At 49.9% G+C, this 12,480-nt stretch overlaps 1 protein-coding gene across 9 annotated transcripts in view; it reads right to left on the minus strand.

Moving 5' to 3' along the window:
- step (cytohesin steppke) overlaps positions 1-12,480 on the minus strand; it is a 369,634-nt gene that overhangs the window by 62,300 nt on the left and 294,854 nt on the right. The window contains exon 1 of one of the 9 annotated variants that reach the window (XM_071669040.1): positions 3,863-4,007. The exons of the other annotated variants lie outside the window; for them this stretch is intronic. The gene's annotated coding sequence lies outside the window, so the exon portion shown is untranslated. Of the gene's footprint in view, positions 1-3,862; positions 4,008-12,480 lie in introns of those variants that run through there. 9 annotated transcript variants of the gene reach the window in all.

The raw sequence follows: 12,480 nt of genomic DNA on the forward strand, positions 1-12,480 counted from the left end.
GCAACTAGAGAAATGATGCAGAGCAACATGAGAGTAGAGGAGACAATCGTCATTGGCAAGGGAAGGTACTGTAAACAGATATGGGCGTAACAGAGACTGGATACAGAAAGAGGTCAGCACGTGCGATAGCAACGGAGGCAAAGACTGAGGGCCAACATGGCAGTAACAGAGGGAGAGATTCAAAACAACCATGACAATAAAAGAGGAGGGACTGGAGGGACGAACGAGGCCGGGTGAACAACAGGGATACGACAAACAATGCTGGAGAAGCGGCTCAGGAAAACGGCATAGAGACAGAGGACGGGGGTGAGGGCAGGAGGAGAAGGGTGCCAGAAACCAAGTAGTGGGCGGGGCGGCATCACTCTCGTGGTGGTGGAGGTGCAGATGAGGGTGAGGGTGGTGGTGGTGGGTTAGGAGCAGCTGCGACAGTTTCCCGTGCGTCCTGGCCACTCAGGGCAGGCAGCACCCGAGACCATGACCTGGCACCGTCCCTCTCCCTGTAACACTTTATACTTCCCCCTGACGCTGACACCGACAGGAGGGAGAGAAAGAGGAGGACGAGCGTGGAACGGAAGACGGAAGAAGGGACAAAGAGAGTGTGATGCGAGAGAGACAGAGAGGAATGAGCGAGGTAAGATGGTATGGGAACCAGGCAAGCACTATCCCTAAAGCTGGGGAGTACACGTCTGACAGAGCCGTTGGGGGAATGCAAGATTCCAAGGCTAGATAATTGTTAAAGGAAATCCGCCACGAGGGGACTGAACACATGGGGGAAGGGAGTGGGTTAAGGCTGTGTGGAGGACCTTAATAAGGTCTGGGGAGCCTGCCTGGCTTGGTGCTGGGCAGATTAATAAGGTGAAAGGGGAGGAGGGGAGGTTGTCTGGTTGGTTTGGTAGTAGGGATGTGGACGCTGGGGTCCAAGAGGAGGACAAAAGATGGCGTAAGGGCTCTGACCAGAGCAAAAATCAAGTCCTGATGAACGGGAAGCGTCGACCTGCTCGCTGAGGTGGCTGGGCGGGAGTCAGGCCATAGTATGAGCATGTGCAGGGGACCGATGGCGAGAGCGAGACACAGGAGAGAAAACACTACACAAGTGATGAACGATGGGGAAGACAGAGGCTGGTAGAGAGGGTTAGAGCCAGGCTGCAGCTGAATAAAATATGGGGATCCATGTTGGTAGCAGAGAGGGGGTGGTGAGCGTGGGTATGGCACCGGGGAGCAGACCATCATAACCCAACGTGATGAATAATACAACCTGAACTATAGGCAGCGGGAGGGGGACGGGAGAAGTGGACGGGTGGTGACACGGGCATCATCGGGACGCGACAGAAGTGGCGGTGGACACCCGTATTCGGGGGTGGGGGGGATACCATGAGAGGTGGCGGGGCTGCGGTAGCCGTCTGTGGCGGTGCGCACCAAACAACAAAAGGAGAAAACAGTTGTCGGGGGATCCCGCCGCCCACGAACTGGGTCACCGACCTGTCAACAACACGCGGCTCAAACCTCCGCTGGAGGGAAACTGGACGGGTCGGGCGGGGGCATTAGGATTCAAGGGCGGGAGTGGCGGCCAGGGAGGAGTTCCATATGACTATGGAAATGAGAGTTGAAGGAAGGGCAGCTCAAGCTAACGCGCTCAAGGAAATGCAGATAATACGGGAAACTATTTGTCCTCAGGGAGTCAAATCTGACAAAACCCTCACTTAATGAACTTACAACAGCTGCGACCTTTAAGACAGCGCATGTAAAATACGTGATACAACCTGTTCCGTCATTTATCATGGTCGTAATGGACGTCCGACACACAGATACGACACGGCAACCCGGCGAGGGACGCCCAGGTCACTACGTATGTATCGGTCCCTGGCATTTGTTGCAATTAGGAACATACGCGTCAGTGTGCGACCTAGAAAAGAGTCACAGCCACGACAGCCGCAGACAGGACAGCAAGCGGACCAGGACAGCAAGCGGACCAGGACACCGTCTGTCCCTAGCGACCGGCCGGCTGCAGCAGAGCCAATCGCCAACAATAAACCTGCGATGTAACGACCCCTGCCGGGGTATGACTCCTGCCGGGGAACGACTCCTGTTAGGGGACGACCTCTCGTTCAACGACACTGACGCGGTACCTCCACCAGCCAGCGCTCGCTCATCCAGCGCTCAGCGCTCAAAAAAAAAAAAAAAAAAAAGCCTTTATTCCCGAGCCAGACTGACGACCTCTGCACGCTCGCCTCGCTCAACGATAAACACGTTGTGCGTTAAATGGGATATGGGGGCGATTCTGGAATGGGTCTCCCCGCCCATCCCAACTGTGCTTAACATAATGGAGCTGTGAAAACAGTGGTGGTCTTAACATTTCCCCACCTTGCTAGACACCACCCTTATAAAAGAGATGGGGGTTAAGGGTTGGTTTCTATACCTTCCACCACTTCGGTTGAACAATATAATGAGTCATGGGTAGTGCGAGAGTGGATCTTGACACCTCAACGATCTTAAATGAATAAAAATGGGTAATGTTGAAAACATAGAGGGTTGATGAGGCATGGGGTGGCGGAAGGGTAGGGTTCACGTCTTTCCCAACACGGCTGAACATGAAGGGTTCATGAGGCACGAAGGAGTTTAATGGCACGGAGGTACCCTTAAAATTCTGTACAACAGCGAGTTGTAAGCGGAATAAAGAGTGACCCACGATCACTATCGGTACCTAAAATGGTACGATGGGGATAGAGGGATAGTTCCAAGATGAGTTACGTGACCAGAGGACGATGCCCATACGCTAGGTTTAATGGGGGAGGGGTGAGGTAGCGGGGCGAATGGAGAAAGTCAGAACCCATGTGTCACCTGACACAGGTCACACTTCACTCTCGACATGACCCAAGGTGCAGGTAGGTCACGTCACAAGCTCCTCGAAGCAGGTTTCATAAGAGGTTGGTGGCTGTGTGAGGTTGGTTAGCAGGGACACAGAGGTGGGAGGCACTACAGAGGGGAGACTAGGGGTATAAAAACAGTAAGATTACGGTACGACGTGCAGGAGCTTAAGGCTATACAGAGAGGTGTTCCAACGTGATAGAAGATGTATAGTCTATAGATGTTTCTTTTATCTACATGCTATAGTCTGTGTGTGCTCGAATTCTTCTTCTACCACGAAAAAAAAAAAACCCAAACAACACCCCCATAAAATATAGGTCTGGTGGCGTCAAGTGATCCTGCCTTATGGAAACCAACGACTTGATTCACACCTTCAGCATCACAGTCCAGTCTCTCCACACACACACACACACACACACGTCTATCTGGGTGTAATTCTTACATCTACGATAAACGTTTTCACAGATGGAGGGGCAGGTGGGTGGGGTGGGGTGGGGGGCTCATCATCACCAGCCTAATGATACTGCTGATGCTCCACCCGGAACACATGTGACATTGATATCGCTCATCCTCCCTACACACACACGCGCGCGCGCGCACCCGTCCGTGGACCAATTGGCGCCCTTGTTCCAAATTCAAATTCAAACAGTCCGTTTCGGGCATTACGAAATTACAGGTGATTAAGAGTCTAGCATGACATGAATACGCATGAGACTCATTACACGCTACTCATGAACTAACACAACATCGCGTTCATGCCCGACAATGGTGAGTTTACGACCCACGTCCGGCAGGATGACCTGGGTCACGTCAGCAGCAGCAGTGGGGGTGGGGGGGGGGGGGGGGGGGGGGGGGGGGCGAACACGAGGAACGTCCTCCTGCCACAGTGGTGCCACACGCGTGCGCGGGGCAGACACACACACACCCGTCCAAATATGAACAGAATGCGTAAACATCTCCATCACAACTTTCCATCCTAGAGCGAGGATAGCCTTACAGCGGCCTCCGTGGCTACCGGCACGACATGTGGCGGTGTGAGCTGTGGTGGTGGTGGCGGCGGTGGTGTGGTAGTCCAACAACGTCTCCATGCGTCCCATCACACTCACTCCCGAACGTGTACTGACTGCTGCTGCTGCTGCTGCTACAACGGCCAGCTCTCCCGCTGCCCACAGGCCTCAACGTCCCAACATTACTACCCTGTGAATCACTATGTCCCCACACCCACCCACCACACCCATCCCCCCTCGCGCCCACGCCTGCGCCCACACGCACATGCTCCTCAGCACGCGCGGCCCATGACGTGGTATCTTGGCGCGCTGATGTAAGGACTAATCATAGATGTAAACCTCTCTCTCTCTCTCTCTCTCTCTCTCTCCCTTCATCATCTCTCTCACTCCGTCTTCGTGACGAACTGAACACACACACACACACACACACACGGTGTTGCCTGATAATTGCAGGCAGCTTGCGTACGGAGAGTAACCACCCACCAGGAGCCGACCTATGAACGCATGGCAATTATTCTGAGGACCCGAACGATAATGACACATGACAACGCTTATCTCCTCCCATACACCTTAACTGATATGGCCACCTAATCATATGTAAACCTCGACAGCAGAACGCACATCCACCAACGTTATGTACTTGACTGTTGAATAATTCCTACCTAACACTACACGGTGTGTATGTACATTTCATGAATAATGTTGTCTCAAATACTTTAAAAGTATCGTATATTTGTCTGTTGTAAAACACTCATTTGTGATACACACTGTTACATAATGGAGTCATTCTTGCTTGGCCTCTGTAAACAGTTCGTTTACTTCGTAAGTTATTATATAATTCACTCACTGTCGGCCAGACCTCGTAAACAGTCCACTGACTAAGGAACATGTAATGCCTCTCGGTGACTGAGGTCCAGTCACTAGACCCTCTGCGCACACTGTGAATCCTCTTTTTGAGCCACCGCCCACAGGATGGATCACACAGTGAACAATCAATTCGTCCATCTGGCAGCAAGAAAAAATCGTCACGAACAGCACCACAGAAACGCTCCATCTATGTATACGAAGACAAAAAAATGAAGACTTTTACGTAAAATGGAAATAATGTGAATAACAAGTCCGCTTCTTGCACTAATGACCAACAGATTTCACGACGCAAACGAGCAGTTCTCGGCTTCTCATCATCGTCCACCCTGACACAAGTCGTGATGAGTTCCATGGTCAAGGGATAGACTCGTGTTTACAATTTGCAAGACCATTACACAACTGGCGTCTGTTCCGTGTGGCTTTTTTTCCTCTTTTCCCTTTCCTTCTGAGAAGTTCTATAGTGTTAGGAATATTCCTTCATGGCTTTCCCAGGCTTCGAGGGCAAGACGTCTGCAACGAGAAAAACGTCTGGTTGCATATACATATATATATCCCTTCCTGTCCAGGGTGGTGGAGCAGGGTTAAGGAGGAGGGGTGGTGCTTGCTTGCAGGTCGGGGAGCTCGTCATCAGTGTGTCTCGGGTTACCAAGGACTTCCTCAAGTGATTCTCAACCATCCCTTGCTCTTCAACCCTTCCCCCCCCCCCCCCTACTCCTCTACATCCTACACCGCCACACTATACGCTCTGTGATGGCCTCCACTGACCCCTAGATGTGTGCCCTTCACCCATACTCTCACTGAAATATTTTGTCTGTGTATATCTAGACAACAAATATTCTACAACTGAAAACTATAAACACTATTATCTGTCGCCACGACCATACTACCATCTCCCTACCACCATAACCTCTGTACCATACCATCATCTCGCTAGAACCATAACAACCCCAGCACCATAAAGACCAGAGACTGCTTAAAACTACACAGGTGTGACCTTATAAAACACAACCAAAACTTCCATTACTTGGGAAACTATAACTATAAATTCACAAAAAATCATTTTGTGAAAAAAAAAGGCAAAAAGGCATAAACCACACCATAAACCGGAAGTTACAGTGTAAAGGAAGGAAGAGTGTAAGCCCAGTCACCCCGTATGTAAATCCGTTACTATATGGTAACGGCCGTAACGGTCGTGCTCTTCGCTCCACCGACACCGACTGCTACGGCTGCAACGGACGCGCCCTTGGGACCACCACCTCTACCTGCCATGGTACGGGAAGCAACGGACGCGCCCAACGGACCACCACCTCTTCTTGCCATGTAACGGCTGCAACAGACACGCACTGCGAACAATTACCACAGGCTGCCACACTTGTAACGAACACACACACACACCGCGGACCATCACTTCCTAGTGTCACGGATCCTAATGCCATCACGCACTCGCATCACACGTCACCACGCACTCGCCTCCCAGATGCGAACACAACCACAGCCTTGCCTCTCTCTCTCTCTCTCTCTCTCTCTCTCTCTCTCTCTCTCTCTCTCTCTCTCTCTCTCTCTCTCTCTCTCTCACACACACACACACACACACTCAAGCTGGCAAAAACCTCCTTGTGGCACTCTACATCTCCGGTACCCAACCCTCCCGAAGGCCACAAGGCCCCACTGTGTGTGTGTGTGTGTGTGTGTGTGTGTGTGTGTGTGTGTGTGTGTGTGTGTGTCGGGGAAAGTCCATAAGGCTTAATGGGCAGAGTGAGGGATGTATTCAAGAAGAGTGTGGAGTGTATGTAATGTTATCCCTGTCCCCTCACCTGCTATCCAGATATCCGTGCCTGGTATCCCATTATCCACACTGGTTATCCGAGCACCCACACATACTATACGGGCATCTGCAACCGTTATCCGAATATTCAAGCGTTCGGTCCGAGTATCCAAGTATCCGAACTTACCATCTAAGTATCCGCACCCACAATCCTCATGTTACCACTGGCTGTTCCCCCAGAGGGTCGATGCGCATCACGGACAAACCCGACACGAACCCGTGCATCCGACATCCTCACACAAAAACCACCTCAGAATACCAGTTTCTGGGGCAGACGAACCGCCTGCGGCATCTGCCTCACCCTCTCCAACCTCCTCCCAGAAACCTTTCTCCGAAGCAAACCTCCTCCAACCCACCACCACAAGCCACCACCGCCCCTGAACATAGCAGCTGGGGAAAAGCCTCTCTTGTCCACACAGCGTGAGGACACGGGAGGCGTGGCGGGCCGTGGACGCGGGGAATGTCAACAATAACAAGTCTCTCTCTCTCTCTCTCTCTCTCTCTCTCTCTCTCTCTCTCTCTCTCTCTCTCTCTCTCTCTCGTTGGCCTTGCAGTATCCTCCACACCCTGGCCAGGACCTGCTTTCGGGTCCCTACACTGCCCAGCAGGAGGTCCTGAGCGATCGAACTCGGACGCAGAAGACAGCCAAAAACACTGGAATATACACGTTACAGTCGGCCGGAAACACGTCAACTCCCCCTGGCTTCCCTCAGGTGTACGACAGTGACTCAAATACGTCCTTGTCAATGACTCACATACGGCCTTGTGTGTGTGTGTGTGTGTGTGTGTGTGTGTGTGTGTGTGTGTGTGTGTGTGTGTGTGTGTGTAAGTCGTGTGTATGGCAATATGAATTTACACTTGTACATATGGAGGCAAATATTTTCATTACGGACGAACGTTTGTAAACATACACGATCTTCCCACTCACGCACGTAACTGTGAGGCTCTGCACGTGGCTGCTGCTACGTGCATGCAACACGCCGTCAAAGTTCGGGGCTCAAGATGAAGCTAAGCTCCCCCCACCCTCCCTCCCACCTTCCCCCCAGCCACTCTTGCGAAACAGAAGCCAGTGCCATCCCCCTCCCCACCCCCCAACTCCTCCGCTGGCGCTCACATGCCACCCACCACCCTTCCCTCCCTCAACTCCCGCAACATGAATACTACGCAGTAGGGAACAACAACAACAACAACTACAAACTACCATGAAGCCAAGTGTCAGGCGTACACACACACACACACACACACACACACACACACACACACACACACACACACACACACACAGTCCGCCCTGGCGTACAAAGTAAACACTTCTCTTCATCTGGGGACGTGAGCGAAGCTTTGTTTCCACCATCGACCTGACCAACACGATCCCATCCCCCCGCCCAAGTGGCAGCTACACTGCAGCCTGACGAAGGCTTCAGGTGAGTGCGAGTGTCAGCCTTCAGGAAAAACACCTCTGTTATGTTCCCCGGCCACTCTGGTGCTCCACCCACCAAACGGCAGACACACCAGGCTACCTCTATATACCTTACCGCCGACAGCACCACCCCAGGAGGGAGAGATCATCTGCATCATCCTACCTTCTCGGCGGCTCTACCATTATATATATATATATATATATATATATATATATATATATATATATATATATATATATATATATGATACCGAGCGTGGCACCGAGTCCTCCACTCCTTTACATAAGATTTCCTTGGCTAACTAGTGTGATTCTAGTTCTTTCTGGCACTTGTCTTCCCCGACACCAAGAACACAACTCTCTCTCTCTCTCTCTCTCTCTCTCTCTCTCTCTCTCTCTCTCTCTCTCTCTCTCTCACACACACACACACACACACACACACACACACACACATACACACACACACACACACACACACACACACACACACACACACACACACACACACACACACACACACACACACACTGCACCAGACTACACCAGTGGTGCCAGGCTGAAGATGACACAAAATGCCTTTAAGGGCCACAGTAGTTTATCTTCACTCGGGGGAAAACAGCTTTTACCAAATCTCACGACGCCGATATAATAATGCTCCATCCCCCCACACACACGCACACACACGCACTCAACTCTCATCTCCGGCGTACACGAGGAACAGACACAGTAAGGGAGAACCGCTGCACCAGCAAGAAGGCCGATCTTCGCCAAAGCAATGCTCCTCGGTGAGCCACTGCGTCACATGATGACCATGTGGTCGCCGGCAACTCAAGGATGATCCGCCGTGTTGTCTGTTTCTTCCCTTACACCGCTGAGCTCTGGATGTCTTGACCTTCTCGTGTCCTTCTTCATAACTACCACCTGACCCATATTATGCTTTAAAGAGCCAAGCTCTCCATCTCCTTGAGAGAAAAAAAAAAAAAACTGAGACAATCCTTCTTTAACCTTCACTCTTCCACCTATGTACCTCTCTTTAACGTCCCACCGAAGGCCTGGCCTCAATGTGGTCTTCTATCAGACAGTGACAGAGGCGCGAACATAAATAAAAAAAAAAAAGGAGGGTGGCAGGGGGAACTGTCGAAGCTGTCACGTTGGTTAATCATCCGCCAATATTGGAGACACAAAGAACAGTTACTGCCCACGCTCCTCAACCCAGTACGGCTATACAGTAATTCTGTACATCTCACACTGCTACACACGCACAATGCCTCTCACTGATACACTCCCACACCGCACCTCTCACCGATACAACACTCCCATACCACACCTTCCAGGCACACTACCACACTACACCTCTCATACCTACAGTCCTCCACTACACCTCTCACCGCACACCTCACTACTACATGGTAATTCCAATGTTAACTAGATATTCTGCATATGTATGACATATCTTAGAATTGCTTTGTATGACATACTATACCCTATGTTGCTATCATGACCACTTAATGTCTTGTGACCATACATATATCATGTATCTGACGCATCTTAGACCTCCTTCAACCACCTGACGGGAGGTGGAACCCTCTGCGTCCCTGGGCCTCACCCGGGCCCACCTGTCACCCTCCTGTGTCCATGTAGTGTACCCTCTGTAAGCTCTGTACTGGCCTCCACCTACACCTAGATATGTGCCCATCACCCATACTCTCACGGAAATGCTTTGTTTACGTATAACTAGACGGTGAATATTCTAAAATAAAAAATAAAAACCCGCTGCACTCCCACACTACACCACCCACCCGCACACTCCCACACTACACTCCTACACTGACCATCTCATCGCTACAAACAAGAACACAAGGCAGGTTTCTAACTTGACCACCTGGCAAGGTACAAATATATATATAAAAAAACAAGTTCACCAGCAGCTGTTGATAAACATAGTAGCCCCACACACGTGGTGCCAGGCACATTCTCTCTCTCTCTCTCTCTCTCTCTCTCTCTCTCTCTCTCTCTCTCTCTCTCTCTCTCTCTCTCTCTCTCTCTCTCTCCCAAACAAGACCTGTGCACGTGGTGCCAGGCACACAACTCTCTCTCATGCCTGCAAACACACACACACACACACACACACACACACACACACACACACACACACACACACACACACACACGAAGGCTCAATAATAAAACCATTAAGAGCAACCAACCACTTCTGAACTATCCAGTACTTTCTCCTGCACACACACACACACACACACACACACACACACACACACACACACGCGCGCGCGCGCGCGTCTGGTGAGTCCACCGCTTGTTTACCAGTGAACTTTCCAGTTCAAGAAAGTTGTGTGGAAATGCAAATATTAAGCTTAAAACCTTAACAGAAAGTCAGACAATAAGCTTATATTATCCTTCTCACTCCTCTCCTAATGCGTATTGTAGTTTTATTTTCTAAAATAATTTATGTTCTAGATATACAGAGACAAAGCACTTGTGTGAGTATGGTTGATGGGCACATATCTAGGTGTAGGTGGAGGCCAGTACAGAGCTTACAGAGGGTACACTACATGGACACAGGAGGGTGACAGGTGTCGTCAGACACTCGTTACAAACACAAACATCTCTGGTCCGTGTACAACTATGCCACTGTCTCTCCCATTTATCGTAGACGAAACAAAAAAATGATCTCAAAGAGGTAGTTAGTTGTATATTTCCTGCCCAGATACACATACACAAGTTCACTTTCCCCCTTCTATACCTCCACCCCACCAGATAGACTACGCAATACTAGGCGTGCTGTATGATTACTGTGTGGCCGTCGGTAACTCAGGGGTGGGCCGTTTTGATAACTCTTTCTTTTCTTACAAGTCGAAGCTTTGGAAATCTCTACCCTTCTCATGTCTTTCCCTATAACAATGACCTGACCCATTTCAAAAGGCAAGTTTTCACTTCCTCAAAATTCGTAAATACTTTCCCTTGTCTCCTCTTTTTTTCTTTTCTTCGTTTCATAACCTTTTCTGTACTTCAATTTAGGCCCGGCCTTGATGTGACAGAAACCTTCAATGGAAAAAAAAAAAAAGTGGGTTGCAAAGTTGTAGCATCAATGAACCAGTAGCCCATACTCAGGGGGTAGGGAGAGCTCCTGACCTTTGACCTGAGAGTGGGGTGGCAATATGACCTTGACACCCAAGACAACCTTGGCGCCCTTCTGATACTCAAGAGCCCCATTCATACTGGTATCTGGTGTCGATCCTAATCCACACCCACGACAGAGTCATACTTGCACAAGTGTCTGCTCACACTCACGACTCTTGTCATACTCGCCTTTTGCGCCTCCTGTCATCACACTGTCATCCCACTCATGCTAACCTATCGTCATTCCACACAAGCTCATTCATGCTTATTGAATAATTCATACCAATGTTGCCCCAATCCCTGTGAACATTTCCCTTGCTATGTTACTTATAATTCAATCGCTTAGGCACAGTCCCTGGACCTTCTGTGCATTCTGCATCCTCCTCTGCGCCAGCGCCCACAGGAGAGGTGGGAATGCACAATAGCTTGTGAGAGTCAAGCCTAACTTTTACGTAGTCTACACATGTACACGTTCAGGTAGTAACGTTTGACGTCAATGTTAATCTAGCCCTATTCCGTACATTATTTCCCCAGCTACATCGCCATCACAAGCTGTTGTATTCACGGTTTTAATTCTGCATTTTGTTCTGTTTCAATAAAGACAATTTTTACTTAAAATGACGGGAGGGACGACAATGGAAAACTCACAGTAAATGCTGTGGTCTCACATGTGGAGGAAAAGGATCCGACTCCCAAGAATGAAAATACAATTCTGGCATCGAGTGTCCTTACTCTGGCCGACTGCGTTCATGTAGTGACCCAGTATCAGGCTGGTGGATGAACAGTTTCATTCCTAATCCTTGATACGGCCGACAATTAGAAACAAATACGACCCTGAACCAAACGCACTGATGCTCACATCAGAATTATGAGGAATGAGAAGAATGTAGACACAACCTTCAAGCAGGTTCTGATCGACACTCCACCCAGACACTGCACTCTCCTGTGCCTCCACGCCCCAGCATCGCCTTATCCACACACCCACAGCGTCTGTGTGCCAACCTCACCTGTGCCAGGTGTGGCGACCCTCCGTCATAATCACAGACGATCTAACCTTCACCCAGCCAACGACGTCCAATTATGTTCGCTGCCTCTGGTATGCCAATCGCTGGCATACAAGTGACAAGCAATGAGACGTACCTGCCTCACGTATGTCAGTTACAAGAACATTACAACCTACCATAAGGTGTTAACCTTTTGAACTCACAAACGTACATATAACTCCACAAGCACACACACACACAACAAAAAAGGCAGTATAATTATACTCCACCACACAAACGACAAAAGTATAAAATAGTCAGCATATACACACATAAATGTAAACAAACATGGGTGGCACTATGGACGAACACAGA

This window comes from Panulirus ornatus, chromosome 13, assembly GCF_036320965.1.
Source record: "Panulirus ornatus isolate Po-2019 chromosome 13, ASM3632096v1, whole genome shotgun sequence".
Lineage (NCBI taxonomy): Eukaryota > Metazoa > Arthropoda > Malacostraca > Decapoda > Palinuridae > Panulirus > Panulirus ornatus.